This window comes from Nannospalax galili, unplaced genomic scaffold, assembly GCF_000622305.1.
Source record: "Nannospalax galili isolate Female #2095 unplaced genomic scaffold, S.galili_v1.0 scaffold682, whole genome shotgun sequence".
NCBI lineage: Eukaryota > Metazoa > Chordata > Mammalia > Rodentia > Spalacidae > Nannospalax > Nannospalax galili.
In genome coordinates, this window is record NW_008348076.1 from 1,245,951 (window position 1) to 1,259,229 (window position 13,279).

At 39.6% G+C, this 13,279-nt stretch overlaps 1 protein-coding gene and 1 pseudogene across 1 annotated transcript in view; both read left to right on the forward strand.

Annotated features, from left to right (window-relative positions):
* The window catches only part of Commd1 (copper metabolism domain containing 1), a 137,489-nt gene that overhangs the window by 62,269 nt on the left and 61,941 nt on the right, over positions 1-13,279 (forward strand). The window lies entirely within an intron of this gene.
* Positions 12,716-12,811, forward strand: LOC115072291 (annotated as a pseudogene).

A 13,279-nucleotide genomic window follows, 5' to 3' on the forward strand; every position in this document is an offset into this window, starting at 1 on the left:
GAAGTGAGGGAAGGAATCCCATTCACAGCAACCTCAAAACAAAAACCTAGACATAAACTCAACTAAGATATTAACAACCTGTACAATGAACACTGTGAAGCACTGAAGAAAAAAAATCACAGAAGACATTAGATGTAAAGACCTCTCATGGTTATAAGTAGGCAGAATTAATATTGTTAAAATGGCCATGTTACCTAAAGCAATCTGTAGATTCAGTGTAATCCCCATCAAAATTCCAATGGCATTGTTCATAGAAATAGAAAAAAAAATCCCAAAATTCATATGGAAACACAAAAGACTTCAAAATAGTCAAAGCAATCCTAAACAAAAAGATTAACACTGAAGTTCAGACTTTGCTTCAAACTATATTACAGAGCCATAGTAACAGAAATAACATCGTACTGGCACAAGACCTTTTTAGGTCTTGATAAAAGACTTAAAAAGAAGTCTGTGTAGCTCAACAAAAGGGCCAAAACCATTGGAGAGACGAGAGCTTTTTCTTTTTTCTTTTTTTCTATTTTTGTTTTTTTGAGACAGGGTTTCCCTGTAACCCTAGCTGGTCTGGAACTCACTATGTAGACCAGGCTGGCCTCAAACTCACAGAGATCCATCTGCCTCTGCATCCCAAGTGCTGGGATTAAAGGCGTGTGCCGCCACACCCGGCTTCGAGAGAAGAGAGATTTAACAAGTAGTACTGTGAAAACTGGATATCGACCTATACAAAGCTAAGCTAGATCCCAATTCCTTACCTGTCCAAGCCAATTCAAAATGGATCAAAGACCATAATGTAAGACCTAAAACTTGGACACTGCTAAAGGAGAACAGAGGAAACACTTTAGGATACAGGCATGGTAGGGAGGAGCTGTGAGGTCTCACCCCTAGCTGAAAAGATAATGGCAGTTGATAGCTGCTGGGATGTACATGAAGGGGCCGTGGTGTCAATGGTAGGTTACATGAGGGGGGATGTTGTCAATGGTAGGTTATCTATGCTCCAGTGGATAGCCCCATGTCTATGCACAGACAGCAGTAATTTGACTCAGTGGGTTATTAAAAAGCAAAAAACAAAACAAAACAAAAAACCATGAAGTTGGGAGGGGAACATATTGGGATTCTGGGGGAGTTGGAGGAGAGGAGTAGATATGATCAAAACACGTTGAATGGGTGCTAGAGAGATGGCTCAGTGGTTAAGGGTACTGCTCTTGCAGAGGACCTGGGTTCTGTTTCCAGTACTTACCTAGTAGCTAACAACCATCTGTAATTCCAGTTCCAGGGAATCTGACATTCTCTTCTGGCCTCCTCAGGCGTTGCACATGCATGGTGCACTCCATACAAGCAGGCAAAACACTCATACACATTGTGTTAGTCAGGGTTCTCCAAAGAAACAGAACTAGTAGAATGAATACATATGTGTAGAGATTTGTCAGCTTAGCTCACAGGATAGAGTCCAAGTAGTCCAACAATGGCTGCACCACACTAGAGAGACTGAGAATCTGTAGTCGCTAAGTCCGTGAGGCTGTCAGTAGTCCCAGTCTTGTGCTGAAGGTCTTATGAATTCCAAAAGATCAGCTAGTCTTCAGTCTACAGCAGCAAGATGAACTCACCAGTGAGAGAGAGAAGGCAAGCAGCAAGAAGCCAGGTGTTCTCCTCTGTCTTGGCTTTTTATATGGGCTGCCATCAGAAGGTAACACCCACATTTAGGGTGTGTCTTCCAGCTTTAGATGATCCAATCAAGATCTCTCTCATTTCAGTTAATCCCAGATCCAGTCAAGTTGACATCCAGGATTAGCCATCACACACATTAAAATATAACTTAAAAATACATTTAATATTTATATGTATGAAAGTCTCAAAGAATAAATAAAACTATATTAAAGAAAGGCCATGAGATGGCTCAATGGGTAAAGGGTGCTTGCTGCCAAGCCTGCCGACCTGAGTTTGATCTCTGGGATGCACATGGTGGGAGAAAACCAATTCCTGAAAATTGTCCTCTGGCCTCCACACATGTGCTGTGGCATGCTTGTGGACACACATGCCCACACATACACAGGCAGATCTCTGTGAGATTGAGACCAGCCTGGTCTACATAGCAAGTTCCAGGCCAGCTGGGGCTACAGGAGACCCTGTTTCAAAAAGACCCCCCCCCAAAAAAAGTATAAGTAAAACAAGGACTTTGTAAGAAGAACCCTTAAGCCCTCAAAAACCAGCAAGAGCTGACATTTCAGAGCCACTGCACAGCAGGTGAAACGTCAGCAGAATGGAGAAAATCTCCGCCAACTGTCTCAGACAGGGATGACTGTGCACAATATGTAAGGACTCAAAAACTTAAACAGAGAACAAATAATCCAGCCAGTAAACCAGCAAATGAACAGAACAGTCTTGTGTGTGGGTGTGTTACTGGGAATTGGATGTGGGGCCTCACACATGTGAGGCAGGTGGTCCACCACAGAACTATATCCTCACCCTTTAAAAAAAATTTAATTGTTAAAAATTTGATAGAGTCTCATTGAATTGTCCAGGCTATCCTTAACTTTGCTGTGTTACTTAGGCAGGCCTTGTGATCTTCCAAACTCATCTTCCTAAGTAGCCGATATTAAAGGTCTTTTCAGTCAAGAAATGCAAATGGCCACTAAGTACAATAAATACATGAAAAAACTTTTTAGTCATCAAGGAGATGCAGATCACAACTACATTGAGCCTTGTTTGGTGGCACATACCTTTAATGCCAGTACTATGGAGGTAGAGGCAGGAGGATTGCCTTGAGTCTGAGAGTAGCTTGGCTTAAATATCACATTCCAGGTCTGTTGGAGCTATTTGTTAAGATTTTGTCTTTAAACTACATTGAAATTTCACCTCATTCTAGTCAGTATGGCTGTCATCAAGAAAACAAAAACACAAACTGGGTGTGGTAGTGCACACCTTTGATTCCAGCACTTGGAGGCAGGTGGATCTTTGCAAGATTGAGGTCAGCCTGGTCTACATAGTGAGTTCCAGGCCAGCTGGGGCTACAGGGAGACCTTGCCTCAAAAAAAGAAAGCAAGGGGCTAGAGCAGTCTCAGGGGTTAAGAGCACTGGTTGCTCTTGCAGAGGACCTGGGTTCTTTTCCCAGCACGTACATGGAGGCTAACTGTCCATAACTCCATTTCCATCATATCTAATGCCCTCTTCTGACCTCCTCAGGCATTGTATGACATGGGTGTACTTACACACATGCAAGCAATATACTCATGTGCATAAAATAAAAATAAAAGTAATAAAAATATTTTTTAAAAAAGAAAGCAGGGGCTGGAGGGATGGTTCAGCGGATAAGGGCACTGACTGCTCTTGCAGAGGACCTGGTTCAATTCCCAGAACCCACACGGTGGCTAACAACCATCTGTAACTCCAGTTCTGGGGGGAATCTGCTGCCTTCTTCTGATCTCCGTGGGTATTGCAGGACACAGGTGCACTTACCTACATGCAGGCAATACATGCATACACATAAAATAAAAATAATAAATAATAAATAAAAATAATAAAATAAAAATAATAAAATAAGACCAGATTAAGGAAAGTGCAGCTCCCTTAGTGTCAACATCTCCAGGCCTGGCTTGTCAGGACCCCATTGTGTTCAGAGAACATACTCTTTGTGTCTGCAGCAACTCTTGAGATTCATTGGAACTTCTTTTTTTTTCATTTTGGTCTTTTTGAGACAGGGTCTCCCTGTAGCCTGGAGCTAGCTATGTAGACCAGGCTGACCTGGAACTTACAGAGATCCGCCTGCCTCTGCCTCCTGAGTGCTGGGACTAAAGGTATGTGCCACTACGCCCAGCTTCATTGGAACTTCTGACTTAGCATTTACTTATTTGATTTGTTTTGGTGACTAGATTATGCATAGCAGAAAATGCACCTGACCTTCTGCACTTGAGTTTTCCACATCCATAGATTCAGCCAACCATTGATTGAAAATGCTAAAAAAAAAAAAAAAATGCATCTGTTCTAAGTGTGCACAGGCTTTTTTCACCCTATTATTTCCTAAGTAATAAGGCATAACAACTATTTACATAGGATAGTTTACGTTGTCTTAGCTATTAAGTAACCTAGAGATTATTTAAGACATACTATATCAGAGGATGTGTATAGGTCATATGAAATATGGTGCCATTTTATGAGGAACTTGAACACCTATGGGTGTGGTACCTGGAGGTCCTGAACCAATCACAGATATTGAGGAACAAATTTAATGTATTTTGTGTACTTGTAGAAATAATATTTTACAAATGTCAGTTTAATTAAGTTGGTCAGTAGATCTGTTCATGCTGAATGTCTAGTTTTTCTAGCTTTCCTTTGTGGGACAGTAAGTTAATATTTCCCACTCCACCATTTCCTTTGGTTCTTAGACACAGATATTATTGGTATTCTTTATCCATTATTAAAAATTGGAGTCAGAAGGCAGCATAGGAGAAAAACTTGAGCATAAGTGTCAGGACGCCTAAACGGTAACCCCATTTCTTACACTAACCAAATGTTTTTCATAATTCCTGTACGAACTTTCATTTTTATTTAAAATTCTAGAACTAGGGGCTGGAGAGATGGCTCAGTGGTTAAGAACACTGACTGCTCTTGCAGAGGACTCAGGTTCAATTCCCAGCACCCACATGGTGGCTAACAACCATCCATAACTCCAGTTCCAGGGGAATCCAGTACCCTCTCTGACCTCTGTGGATGTTGCATGACACAGGTGCACTTATACACATGCAGGCAATACACTCATACACATAAAATAAAAATAATAAAATTTTAAAATTCTATAACTAAATGTGCCTGTTTATTATTGTAAGTTTTAGCAGTATCTTCATATGGGTTTACCTAGACACCTTCTGGTTTTATGGTGTTCTTAATATGTGAGAGTAAATTAATGTTAATTAGTTTTCATTTGTTTTGTGTTCCTAGAGGTTGCACTTTGCCACTGAGCTTACTGCAGCACTAATGTCAATACTGAAGCATCCGTTTTAAAAGTCCATTGAGTTTTAGTTATAACAATAGAAAAAACAAATAGTTCAGCGAAAAATGAAAAATAATACTTTTTCGAAAGTGGAAGAAACACAATATGGTAGGTGCCTACAGTCTCACATTTCCAAAATGTGGGTACACACAGTCATTTAGAAATTATTGATGTCAGTAAAATTCATCTCTATTATAATCAAGTCAGTTTGGGGGCCTAAGTTTCTTCAGTTCCAGCAAAGATTAACAACAACAATACATTGCAGTTTGTTTTCAGGTTTGGTGGGACCAGTGAAGCCTATGAATTTATGAGACTTGTTAAGGGCTTCAGTGTTTTCTGGCTGGTTGCTGCTAATAATACATCTGTTGCTTGTTCTGTCAGGTCATCATTGTCTACTAATAAAATAAAGCATTGCCCACCAACTGCACTTACTTTGCAAGGCAGCAACAGACCATAAAGGCACACCTGTTTAACCAGCTGTTGTTGAGTCAAGATGAAACTATTAAACACATCACACCTGGACTATCCCTAGACAAACTTCCTCTAAGAACTGTGCTTTGAATTGTTTTGCCAATAGCAGGAATGCACTTATATAGATCTCTAGGGTTTTTTTTTTTTCTGGTGGTATACGCTTATGAGAATAAATCTACATACTAAAATGATCAGAACCTGACAGATTTCAAAATTAAATTTTGCTGTTTTCTTCTCACAACTCATTTTATGAACTCAAGCGTGAGACCTAATTTTTGCTGTAGGGTTGAACTTGCTGATCTCTAGTGGGTTACGTAGGAGAGTTGGAAGGCCACTAAAGACCATCTTGAAGCAAAATAAAATAATTTGAACCTGTGAACAAATTGTTTCCTGTCATAACAACTTTGGGTTATTACAGAGTTAGTGACCACAAAACAGTGTGTCTTCATTTAGAAAGCTGTATCAATTAAATACAGCTTAATTGGTGTGGTTCTTACTGCTGAAGAACTATGAAGGAGTTGTGACTGAAGAGATGGCTCAGCGGTTAAGAACACTGGTTGCTCTTGCAGAAGACGCAGGTTCGAATCCCAGCACCCACATGGCAGCTAACAACTGTCCGTAACTCCAGTTCCAGGGGATCTGACAGCTTCTTCTGCCCTCTGAGGGCATTGCACAACACGGGTCCACTTACCTACATGCAGGCAATACACACATACACATAAAAATAATAAATAAAAAAATTTAAAAAAAGAACTATGAAGGAGCTGAGATTTATCTTACTTGCAAGCTAAGAAGCTGGATGGCCATGATATATGGAGACTTGCAGAAGCTAATGATCAGGGTTATTCCAGACAAGCACTTAGCACTTGTGGTCATGGAGGGAGCTAGTACATTGGCATAGGCACCATTTACCCAAGTCTCAGCTCTACTGGAGTCATACAAAGAGGCTGAGGTCACACCTGGACATACAGTTGGGTGCATTATAGGAGAGGAGCCCTGAGCCCTGAACAGAGGTGTTATTAGAGTAAAAGGTAATTAGCCCTGACCTCTGTGTTGAAGGCTGATACATTCTCTGTCTTCCAAGGCTGTTCACGGTACTAACAGCCTTAAAAATAGTGTAGAAGATAGGACTGGAGAGGTGGCTTAGCAGTTAAGAGCACTGGCTATTCTTGCAGAGGGCCCAGGTTTGATTCCCAGTACCACATGGTGGGTAATGACTATCGTAATTCCAGTTCCAGGGGACTCCAACACCTTCTTCTGACCTCCGTGGGCATTGCATGACACAGGTGCACTTGCACACATGCAGGTAATACACTCCTACACATAAAATAAAAATGATAAATAAATAAAATATTTTTAAAAATAAAAATCTTTAAAAGTGTAGAAGAGTAGTCAGTGCTGTTTCTCAGAAACTGCAGAAACAACAGTTATGGAAATTTAACTCTCAATGCTGACATTTAGTATATTAAAACATTTTACAGCCAGGTGTTGACGCATGCCTTTTCAAATGTTATTTGGTTAATTATACCTCTATAGCACACTTAAAGCCTGTTAACATTGTTTTTGTATTACCCTCATAATTTTTATAAAATGAAAAAAACAAGGAATGACACCAATTGAGACATAGTTTATTAGTCACATAAATATTCTGTTTTCCAGTCAGATGTGGTGGTGCATGTCTTTAATCCCAGCACTTGGGAGGCAGAGGCAGGCGGATCTCTGAGTTCGAGTGCCAGGCCAACTAGGGCTACAAAAGATTTTTTAAATAATTCTGATTTCCACTTATCTTTTTGTAGAACTAATAAAGTTTTCATATTTGGCACATTTCTTGGCTATGTAAACTATTTGAAGCTTGACATAAAAATTAGATGATATTTTTCTTTTAATATTTTTTATTGATTTATTTTTATTTTATGTGTGAATATTTTGCCTACGTGTATGTAAGTATGCCACATGCCTGCAGAGTTCAGAAGAGGGTGTCAAATTCCTTGGAGCTAGAGTTCTGGATAGTTGTTAGCTGCCATGTAGGTACTGGGAACCAAACCTAGGTCCTCTGAAAGAGCAGCCAGGGCTCTGAACTGCTGAGCCGTCCCTCCAGCCCTTGAACTATTCTTTTCAGCCAAGTATTACCACTCAGTTTGATACTAACAAATGATAAATGTTCCTTAATTTTATTGATACCTGCCTAGAGCATAGTAGGTACACAGTGAATACTTCTTAAATGATTGAATGAGTGAGCAAGATAGCTTTTCTATAGTCAGACTATCAAATTTGGGAGCTTAGAACTGTATTCCTTAAAGCAATGTTGCTATGCTAATTACTCTGAATAAATTCGGTAAAATATTTGGCTGCATGCTTGCTTGGATTTTTTATATACAAATTAACCTAAGACTCTGTTTTGTATAAACCCCCTCTTCAATATAGGTATTTTTAGCATTTTTTTCTTTGCTATTAGAGCAGCTACTTGAATACAGTGATTACATTTTTGTTTCTAGGAATTATATTTGGCTCTTTCAAACTCTCTTTAAAATAGTATAGCATAGTGTCATAGCCAGGCGTGGTGGCACATGTCTTTAATCCCAGCATTTAGGAGGCAGAGGCAGGCAGATCTCTGAGGTCAAAGCCAGTCTGATCTCCATAGGGAATTCCAGGTGAGCTGGGGCTATAGGGACCCTGTCTCAAAAAACAAAACAAAAAAAATAAATTATTTAAAAATATATCATGCTTTATCTTCACCTGATGATTACATTTGTGAAGTACTTGGTCAAAATTCTGTGGCTTCTCCTTATTCTCATTGTCATAGCTTTCTTCCTGCACTTTTAATTTTGGATTGAAAGCTCATGTAATCTTTGTTACTGTCTCTTATGGTTAACTTAAAAAAATATTATTTTTATTTTATGTGTATGAGTGTATTGCCTGCATGTATGTGAGCGTACCCATGTCGTGCAATGCCGCAGAGGTCAGAAGAGGGTTTTGGATTCCCCTGGAACTGGAGTTAAGGACGGTTCATAGCCGCCATGTGGGTGCTGGGAATCGAACCTAGGTCCTCTGCAAGAGCAGTCAGTGTTCCTAACCACTGAGCCATCTCTCCAGCCCTTATAGTTAACTTTTTAACTTGCTCTTTGAAGGATGTAGACAGGCATCTCAACAACTTTATTGATTTTTCACTCTTTTTTTCCTGGGCCCCTCCTCTATGCTTGCTTTTTTTTAGGCTTCACCATTTACTTAAAAGCGTGAGTGTTTTATTTATACAGTATTTCTTTTTCTTTTCTTTTTTTTTTAATGTTTTTTTTGAGACAAGGTCTCCCTGTAGCCCCAGCTGGTCTGAAACCCACTACATAGACCAGGCTGGCCTTGAACTCACAGAGATCTACCTGCCACTGTGTTCCCAAGTGCTAGGATTAAAATAAAGGTGTACGCTACCATGCCTGACTTTTATCCAGTATTTCTAAGAGATTATTTTTCAGGAGATATTGTTAACCATGTTACCAGAATCTTATAACTCTAATTACTTCAACTAAGATAATATTATTAAAGCTATTCTGCATGGATGGATATGAATATGTAAAATGAAGGAACATGACCAGTCTTTTGAAGTGGTCTTATGCATTCCAAGTTAGTCTCACCTAGGTAGCTAAGAATGGCCTTGAATTCCTGATCTTTCTGCCTCTACTTCCCAAGTGCTGGGATTACATGCCTGTATTATATTTATTGTTTTTACTTAAAAAATATGTGATGAAATTTAATTAATATGATGCTAAGATTCACAATACATGAATCAAAAATAACTATAACTTTAGTCACCATGGCCTAGAAAAGTGCAGTAGTGGTATTTTGTATGCATTAACTTTAAAGGGAACCTGGAATTTGTTATTTTCATTCCAAATATTCTTTCAGGAATAGTATCATTTAAATGATGAAATATTTATTATAATTGTTCATTTGTTTTTTTTAATAAAAGTCTTCTGGATAAAACTTTTGATGGATTATGTATACCTCAAGGCAAGAATTAACCTAATGTTCCTGTATAATTTAGAAGATGAACCATTTAGCTGAAAAGCTCTTTGTGATTATTTGGATTCTGCTCTGCACTTTAATTATTAAAGTACAGTTTTAAAGCTAAGAAAGAAAATAAAGAGAAGAACAGGAAGTAGCTAGCCACAATGTCGGGAACAAGGGGCATGCCCAGGTGTAGTGACTGGGTCCTTCATTAGTGCCCACGGTAGAAGTGCGCTAGCCTCTCCCACCCACTGACTGTGGTTGGTATTTCTTAGGCTTACTTTAAGTTGACTAAGGGTACTTGTCCTCATTTCCTTTGAAAGATAAAATTGGAGCGAGGACAAGTAGATTCTTAAATGATTTATCATTTCTAATCTACCAGTTACTTCCTTAAATGACTTCTAAGAACTCCCCCCCATGCTCTGCCCCATTTCTTCACTATGCTCTAACACTTATGATGAGCTTTGTTTAGCATTTAAATATCTATGCAGTAGATTGAGGAAGGAAAGGGCAAAAGATCTGCGTGAAAGTGATTATGGAAATGCCTGAACTTCCAGGGCACAGTGAAGGGAAATTTTTGACTACAGCTGCTTTACTTACATAATGACTGATCAGGGATGCAAATCAGGATCAAATCTATATAGATTTGATGAGCTATTTGTTATTGCTAAAGTCAATTCAAGCTTCAATGTTAGATGGAGAAAAAAATATTGTACTTGGTCTCTATGTGCATTTAAAATTCATCTCCTAGGCAGGCCCACTGCTCTCTTTCAGGGTACTAAGCAAAGGTGCTTTCTTTCTAAACTGAAATAAAAATGAATAAATTAATTAAAAATTAATTTCCTAAATGAAAAATCTTTGCAAGGTTCATGGCTGATTCTTCTATAAAACAAAAGACAAATTAGCAACAGAAAAACATAAATATGTAATAAAACTTTTGCTTGCTATGGGAGCCTTCAAAAATGAAGACCTAAAGACCCAGACAGAACTGTATTTTCAGGTTTAGGGTTGATGAAGGATGGAGAGATGTACAGAAGCACAATTAGACAAAAGCAGAGGTAAAAAACCGGGAACTTGGGGGCCAGAGAGATGGCTCAGCCTTTAAGAGCACTGACTGCTCTTGCAGAGGACCTGGGTTCAATTCCCAACACCCATATGGCAACTAACAATTGTCCATAACTCCAGTTCCAGGGGATCTGATGCCTCTTTCTGACCTCCTTGGGCATTGCACAACACAGATACACTTACACACGAGCAGGCAACACACTCATACACATAAAATAAAAATAATAAATTAAAATGGGGAAATTGCTAGGCACAGTGGCACCTTTAATCCCTGCAGAGGCAAGTAGGTCTCTGAGTTCAAGGCTAGCCTGGTTAACATAGGCCAGACCAGCTGGGGCTACATAGTGAGACCCTTTCTCAAATCAACATCAACAAAAACAAAAACAGGGAACTTGGCCAAGTCTGACTTCAGGTTGCCTCTCTATATGATGCTCTTTCCCTCTGGGTATAGGGCAGGATGCCTGCCACATAAGGGTCTTTAAAAAGAAAAGGTCAGAGAAAGGTTTCTAATTTCCTTCCACTTAAGATGCCTACTATGCCAGGGTGCCATGCTTTTGGATTTCTACTATTGTTTGATTCTAGGGCTTGAGAAACCCAGTTTGAGACACACAGACACACACACACACACACACACACACACACACACACACACATACACACACACACACACACACACACACACACACACACACACGTGCATGGGCAGAATCGGATTCAGGCAAAGGTTTATTAGAACTGACAGTACAGGAAAGTCTCCAGGCAAGCTTCAGCACTCTCCACCCCAGAGAGCACAGTGTGTTCTTTTCAGGTCTATTGTAAGGGAGTAGATGGCAGGAGGTGTTCCAGGAGGAAATGGGTCCAAGGTCACCTGACATCACCCTAGACTTAGAGACACTATATTTTCTTGTATTTCTGGCTGAAGTGGGTGTTTAAAAAGTTTCAAGGACATTCCTGGATAAGGGTGACTAGAAGAACAGTGGCCTATTTAGTGTGTAATGAAACAGTGATTACTGTGACCTCTCTGTTTAGGACTTTGCTGTTTGGAAAGACCCATATGGATATGGGGGAACTTGGCTATGAGAGAGAAAAGCTGCATCTGAATGTGGCCTGTCAGAGCAGCCCCTGGAGGAGAGAGGCTGTAGGGGGTATGGCTAAGTCTGTTGGGCCCTTTGGAGCAGCATCCGAAGGTTCTGGTTCCTAACAGTGATATATAATATAGATAATATATGACACATATGGAGTATACATTTTATGTGTGAAGGGTAAAGGAGGAAGGAAGAGAGAAGAAGGAAGAGAAAGGGAAGGGGGAGAGAGAGATAGATTGTTGATTACCTTCTCAAATTCTAGTTATTGAAGAAGTATACTGATCACCATGTCAGAGTCATTGTGATTCAGTTAATTGAGACAGGATAAACATGTAGGCCAGTATAATAGAATATAAAGCCAGGCATGGTACCTCATGCCTATAATCCCAGCATTTGGAGGCTGAGGCGGGATGATTAGTGTGAGTTTCAGGCAAGCCTAGACTACATAGTGCTTTCAAGACTAGCATGGACACTAAGGTGAGATCTTATTTCACAAAATCAAAGAGGGGCCAACACTCAGCAGGTAAACGTACCTGCTACCAAGTCTGATGACCTGAGTTGGAGCCCTGGAGCCCACATGGTGGAAGGAGAGAACCAATTCCCACAAGTCCTCTCACCTCCACATATGCACTGCAGTGCCCTTGCTGCCCTCCAGGAAATAAAACACAATTAAGAAAAAAAGAAGGAAGGGGAAAAAGGAAAGAGAGGAAGGGAGGGAAGGATGGAGGGAGGGAGGGAGGGAAGGAGGAAGGGAGGGAGAGGGAGAGAGCGGACATAGAGTCCAAAATTGAACTCCACAGATGCTTGGTCATTTGATTTTTCCACAAAGATGACTCAATGGAAAATGATACTTCTTTTCAAGATATAGAGACGAGACAATTAGATATCCATTTGTATGGTGGGAAAAAAGCAAACCTTGACCTACATAAATAATCAGTTCAAAATGGATCATAGAACTATAAAGCCTCTCCTCAATATTTAACCCCATTTCTGGACATTTCATTCTCTTAATGGTGTCTTTTACAGAGCAAAAAAGAAAGCAGAAGTACTTTTTTGTGTATGCTAAATTATACAAAGACAAGATACCAAAAAATATCCATAAAAGAAATTTAGGATTCTTTTATGTTCATAAGGATGGTGATTGTACTTTCATGCTGTTGTGTAAGGTGTGCTTTTCTCAAACCTTGTTATAGAACATTAACATATGAAAAAAATTAGCACTGAATGGAAATGGAAACTTCTGATCTCCATACTCCTAAGGGACTTAGAAAAAATGTCAACAATGAGGAGAAAATATTTGCAGGGGACCTATATAAGTTACACATATTTAGACTACATAAACAATTCAAAATTCATTAATAACCAAAGAGAGAAATGGGCAAAGATCGAGATAAGAATTTCACTAAGGAAGATACATGAATGACAGAACCACAGAAAAGATACTCCACATCATTAGCCTTTAGGAAAATGAAAAAAACTATAATGAGGTAGCACTGTCTACCTGTTAGAATGGCTAGAACTTTTGAAGTGCTAATAACACCAAGTGCTGGTAAAGATGCGCAGCTAACAGAAAGCTCGTACAGTACTCGCAGAACTGAAACACAGTACAACTGTAGTTTGGAAAACAATTTCTCTCTCTCTTCCTCTCTCTCTCTCTCTCTCTCTCTCTCTCTCTCTC